The following is a 6,186-nucleotide window of genomic DNA, read 5'->3' on the forward strand; positions in this document are numbered from 1 at the left end:
TCTTAAAGTCCTTAAAGTTTCGGTTTTATGATTAATCGTCTTGATCTTGCGTTGATCTTCATTATTAAGATGACGGTATTATATTGAGGGGGAACTCTTTACTTAGTCACAAAATTAGGAGGCTTGCCATTATCAAAAAGGGGGAATTTGTTGAACCACATAGCTTATATGTTTATGTTTTTATGATGTCAAGGTGCTTTATAATTTATATACTTGTTGCGCGTAATCGTTTGTCTAAGTATTTTAGAATCAACTTATCTTATACAAGCAACAAAGGAGATTGTTATAGAAGTATAAAATGTTCAAGCCTCTATTCAAGATCAAACGATGTCAAGATTCATTCAAGATTTATGTGAAGACGGAGCTCGTCTAAAGAATAGTCAAGCTTGGATGATCACGTAGCCTATACTCGAAGATCTCCTTGAAGATTAGAATAGTATAGGTGATTATCTCGTAATGATAACCAAGAATGAGTTTCTTGAATAGTAAAGTTATAGCTTTGCAGCTATAACATTACTAGTAAAAGAGCTCAATGTTATAGCTCTCCTACTATAACATTGAGATGCTGAGTTTATTATACATGACTATAATGTTTCAAATTTGTTTTGAAAATTGTTTTTAAAGTTTATTTTAAATGTTTTGATAAAAGTATTTATTTAATAAAGCCCGGTTTAGTGAGGAGTTCGGTTTTATGTTGAACGTTTGACTAGTGGTCTTGTTGGGTCAACTTATGAGTTAGACCATGCTACTAATTAGGGTTTCAACAAAGCCTATCTTAAAACCTAAATTCTAACCCATATATTGAGCTAGGGTTTGCACGAGTCACGAGGCATATGAGCCGTGACATCTCGTGTAACCTAAGGTGTATTGGGTAAAGATTTTATTCCATAATAATATCTTTACATATCTTATATATCTTGCTTAATATATTTGTTTATGATAAAAGATATTCTTGTTTTAGGAAATCTTATCATATTTAGAATTTATAGTAAAGATAATATTTGAATAGATTATATTCTATCTTTTGGAATATTCTTTATTATCTTTTAAGGCTTTTAGGAAAGAAATAATAGAAGATATGATTTGTTAACATATCTCCTATTATTCGGCTATTAGGGTTTCTTTAAACCGAATTGCCTTGTTCTTTCCTTCCTATAAATACTTTGCTCTTTACAACATTTAAAGTAGAGACCTTAAGCATAAAAATTGATCTTATTTTTAAAAAGCAAAACGTGTGTTTTAAAGCAGAAAAACGCTTTTGGTATTTTTGAAAGGTCGTGTGTTTTAAACTCGTATACTCGTTCTTATTGTTATCGTTATAAGATAATAGTGCTTAGTTGATTTATTACTTGTTCATTAACGTGAACCTTTGCACGAATCATTAGTGCTTTCTTATTAGCGTAAGTTAGACACTCGAGTATTTAACGGTACTCATTGAGTTACAGCTAGAGTTAGTTGTACGAGTTGGGTTAGTAAATTTGTAATCCGTAGAAAGGTACTAAATTTATTAATCGAGAATAGTGGACGTAGGTTTCGACTTGTGAAACTGAACCATTTCAAAAACCATGTGTCTCCTCGTTCTTTCGTTCATTTGCATATTTCGTTTTACATTCATTAGTTGATTAGTTAAAGTTTAATCAATAAACTTTAAATAATCAATTACATACGCATAATCGAAAAAGCTTTCAAAAGTTTTAAATCCTCAATTCACCCCCTCCCCCCCCCCCCCTCTTGAGTATTTTGGATCAATAGACTCTTCAATTGGTATCAGAGCCTCGTGCTCTTGATTGCCTAACCGCAAAGAGGCTGATCTATCTTGTTTTTTTTTTTTTATCTTATCGTTTTATATTCCGCTGCCTATCACGTAATAAATGGATTCCAAATATCTCAAGTGTCCCGTCTTTGATGGGAAGAATTATGGATTATGGAAAAACATGATGACTCACGATGTGAAAGGTCGCGATTGGGAGTGCTGGAGGATTATCCAAAACGGACCGCACAAAATTCTTGTAGCATCCGAGGAAGGCACTACCTATGAAAAGAAAGAAGAGGACTATGTCGAGGCCGACTACAAGAAGGCCGAAAAGAACTCCAAAGCAATAAGTCTCCTGCAAAACGGAATGACTTCTACAGAGTTTGATCGGTTTTCTTCATGCTCTACGGCCAAGGAGATATGGACTGGGCTTGAACTAGCTTATGAAGATACTTCCATTGTTAGGAAGCACCGAATAGATTTGCTTATGCAAAAATATGAGCTATTCATTATGGAGCCTAATGAGTCCTTAGATAATATGTCCGCAAGGTTTTCAAGCATCATAAACGAACTGAAAAACCTAGGTAGGAAATTCAGTACTGAGGACATTGCTAGAAAGGTTCTTAGGAGCATGACTAAGAAGTGGCGTGCTAAAGTCACTGCAATGGAGGAATCACGAGATCTTGAAAACCTATCCTATCAAGAACTCATCGGTGCTCTTATGGCCCATGAAATTACTCTTAACAAGGATGACGCTGAACCAAGCCGTAATAAGAGTATGGTCTTAAAGAGCGAAGAAGTTGACTCTGAACTAGAGGATGAAGTTGTTCTGTTTGCACGCCATTTCAAAAATAAGATATTTCGAAACAAACGAACAAAATCATCCTACAACAACTACAACATGTCATCCAGCAAAAAGGTTACTGAATCAAAGTCTTCTTTCGCAAACAGAGGCTGCTTCAAGTGTGGAGAATCTGGTCACATGATCAAGGATTATCCTACATGGGAGAAGATCAAGGACAAGACAAAACGAGAGAAGACAAAAAGAGAATTCAAACAGGTTATGATGGCTTCGTGTTGGGGAGACCTTGACTCAGAAGATGACGAGGACTCTGAAGACGACGAAGTAGCAAACCTTTGTCTCAGCAGTGTTAGTCTTGACCTAATCTCCGACAGCGACGATGAAAGCACAAACTCACACTCAAATTATTGCTTTCTTGGAGAATCAGATGAAGATGACGATGAATAGGTAAGTTATCTTGAGCTTAAAAAACGAGTTAAGAAATTGTCTAAAAGTGCTATAATTGAATTATTTGAACAAATTCTCGATAAGTGTCACGAACAGGACTTGGAGCTAAAAGATCTAAAGGAACAGATTCTCGAAATTGCAGAAGAGAATCATACTCTGAAGGCCAAAGCTAAGAAGTTAAAATCTAAGGTTATAGCTGAGAAAGCAACAACGTTAGATTCTACTATGGCTGAAAAGAAGGCATTAGAGTCCAAGGTTATAGCTAATGAAGCTATAACTTCAGACCTAAAGCTTAACATCAAGCACCTTCAAGCCAAAGTTATAGCCAATGAAGCTATAACTTTAGAACTTAGTGATACGTGCATAATATATAGTCTTTTTAGCCTATTTCATCACGTATTTCAATGCATTTTAATATTGTTTTTATAGTATTTTGCCCCGAATTGGCTACTTTGGTTCGTTTTGTCCATTTTGTAGAAATGAACGCGAAAGTAGTGGAATCGTACCCTTTTTTGTCCTTTTTGCATGCATTTAGAGGAGACGGGATTTTCCTGAGTGAGATACTGCGTTGGGAAGCGTGTTGGCACGGACTACGAGGCAGTCAGGCATGGACTTGAGCTGATTTGAAGACAAAGGACTCGATCGAGCAGTTTTACCACTCGATCGAGTGGTTTTTACGTCCATGGTTGGTCGATCGAGTAGTTTTCTACTCGATCCTTAAGCTGCTGAAAGATGAGTTACTCGATCGAGTAACTATCTACTCGATCGAGTAGATTTGCTGAGGTTTTGCTCGATCGAGTGGTTTTATTCCACTCGATCGAGTGGTTTTCGCTATTAATGGGCTTTAAACAGCCCGTGTTATGTTTATTTCGTTAAACTTATTTACTTTTCTATTTAAGCACGCTTTACTAGGTCATTAGGATCTATCTTTTCATTATCTAATTTTCCTACTGTCAAAACTTTACTGCGTTGCTTTGGCTATTCACTGTAACTCTACCTTGGGATTGTTTTCACTTGGATTTTGTGTTCTTTACGCCGGATTCGCTTGATTGTAATTCCTTTCTCTTCTCTTAATAATAATAATTAATCATTGTTTGCTTTAATCATTTGTTTACTTCGTTATTTCTACTGCCCTAATTTACTTTTATACAATTTATTTATTATTTCATAATGTTAACTGCTGGAATTTATCTACTGGTAGTATTGATAGTTTAATTAGCGATATGAGTAGCTAAACCCCTTTCATGTTGGGATTAGGGGATCTGCGGTAGGAATGTGACGAGGTAGTAAATGAAATAGATGAATTGATTGTGAGATTCTGTCACCATAGCAATTTAATTGTATTTATCGACTTAGTTGAGTGCACGCCTCTGAGTTATTCCTTTAATCTGGTTAAAATTAATCCTAGATCAAAAGATTGGACTAAATAGGCCTGATATGAACAGTAGACTACCCTGACGAGAATGAAAGTTAAGTTAGCGGTATTTTAGGATAGAAAGTGGACGGAAAGGACCTTTCCACATCCGTCTTACATTAATTCGTCTGAGTCATTTACAGCTGAGTCACTGGACTACCGTAGTGAACCGAATTCCCGACATGTCCCTTCTCTCTTGATAGTTTAAAACTTATTTCCTTGCTTTTACTTCTCTTATCCTTTTTTCTCTTTCTTTAAACCTCGTAGTTTAGAAGCCAATTCAAACAACCCCCCATTTGTGACCAAATAGAAGGACTTCTACAGATATCTTGCCTCCCTGAGGAGATCGACCCTACTTGTCGCTAGCTTCTGTTAGTTGTATTTAGGTTTATTTTTGGTACAGAAACGACCGTATCAAATTTTGGCACCGTTGCCGGGGAGGCAATTGCTTTATTTTTAGTCTTTCTCTTAGTTTAAGGGACATCCATTCCTTAAACTATTCTCATATCCTACTTGTAGTTTCTTCTTATGCGCAGGTCACAGGGTGGTGAATTACTACCGTACAATCCTGAGATTGAGAAGACTTTGCGTGAGTTGAGGCGATCATCTAGGGTATTTCCGACAGAGGAAGAGCTGAGTACTCTGTCTAGTTACTACGAGAACGAGCTGTTTGAGGAGGATCCACCTTCATCACCTATTTCTACTTCATCAGCTGAGACCGTCACATCTCCAGACATGGCTGAAGAAGCAAGTATAGCCAGTCACTCTGAGCCGACGGCTGAGAATCTCTACAAGGGATTTGCATTACCAGGAACGGACGGAAAATTCGAGCCGAAACCGTCTTATATCAATTTGGTTGAGAGGAACCAATTTGGGGGAGCTGCAACTGAAGATGCAGCCAAACACATGGAGACATTCATTGACTATTGCTGTTCCATACCCCACCGACTGGTGTGACTCCGGATCAGGTAAAAGAGACCATGTTCATATTCTCTCTTCGTGATGCTGCAAGGGAGTGGTACCGAGACCTAGATCGAGTTGCCACCGGGATTACTGATTGGAAGTCGCTGGCCCTGGAATTTTACAAGAAATATTTCTCTGCCTCGAAGACAAATGTCATTAGAGCTCAGATCACGAGCTTTAAACAAGGTCCTGATGAGAATTTTCATGAGGCGTGGGTCCGTTTCAAGAATTTGGTGTGAACTATTCCGCACCATGGGTTCGAGAAATGGAGTCTATGCAATCAGTTTTATAATGGGCTTTACGACGATCAGAGAGCTATCTTGGATGCGGCAGCTAGTGGTAGATTCCAGGAGAATGTTGGAGAGACTAAGGGGTGGAAAATTATTGATGATTTGGCCACCCATAAAGCCGAGTATGGAAATTCCAGGGGAAATCAAAGGAGAAGTGTTGAATCTCCTTCTGTAGCTGCATTAGAGGCTCTCACGGTGAGATTTGATAAGTATGAGTTGGGAGAAGCTTCGAAAGGAGGGATCTATCATGTGAATGCTATTTCAGAAGGTCCTTTCGTCTGCAAGAGATGTGGAGGAGAGGGACATGTTTCAGATAATTGTCCTAATCCCTATGAGTCTTGCGCTGCCTTTCAACATTACAGGCAGACAAACACTTATTATGAGCCGAACGTCCATCCCAATTTAAGGTGGACTAGTCAAAATGTGCTCAATCCTACTCCTCCTCCGTACCAGCAGCAGCCGTATGTTCTTCCACACAAGAATCAACAAGGCTTTCAGAAGCCTCCGTCCTTCACTC

At 38.0% G+C, this 6,186-nt stretch overlaps 1 non-coding gene across 1 annotated transcript; it reads right to left on the reverse strand.

Moving 5' to 3' along the window:
• Positions 1-5,531: 5,531 nt before the first annotated feature.
• On the reverse strand, positions 5,532-5,638 carry LOC141616090 (small nucleolar RNA R71). Its single transcript, XR_012530463.1, has one exon. It is a non-coding gene; the product is annotated as a small nucleolar RNA R71 (small nucleolar RNA).
• Positions 5,639-6,186: the final 548 nt, after the last annotated feature.

Source organism: Silene latifolia, chromosome 11, assembly GCF_048544455.1.
Source record: "Silene latifolia isolate original U9 population chromosome 11, ASM4854445v1, whole genome shotgun sequence".
Taxonomy (NCBI): Eukaryota; Viridiplantae; Streptophyta; class Magnoliopsida; order Caryophyllales; family Caryophyllaceae; genus Silene; species Silene latifolia.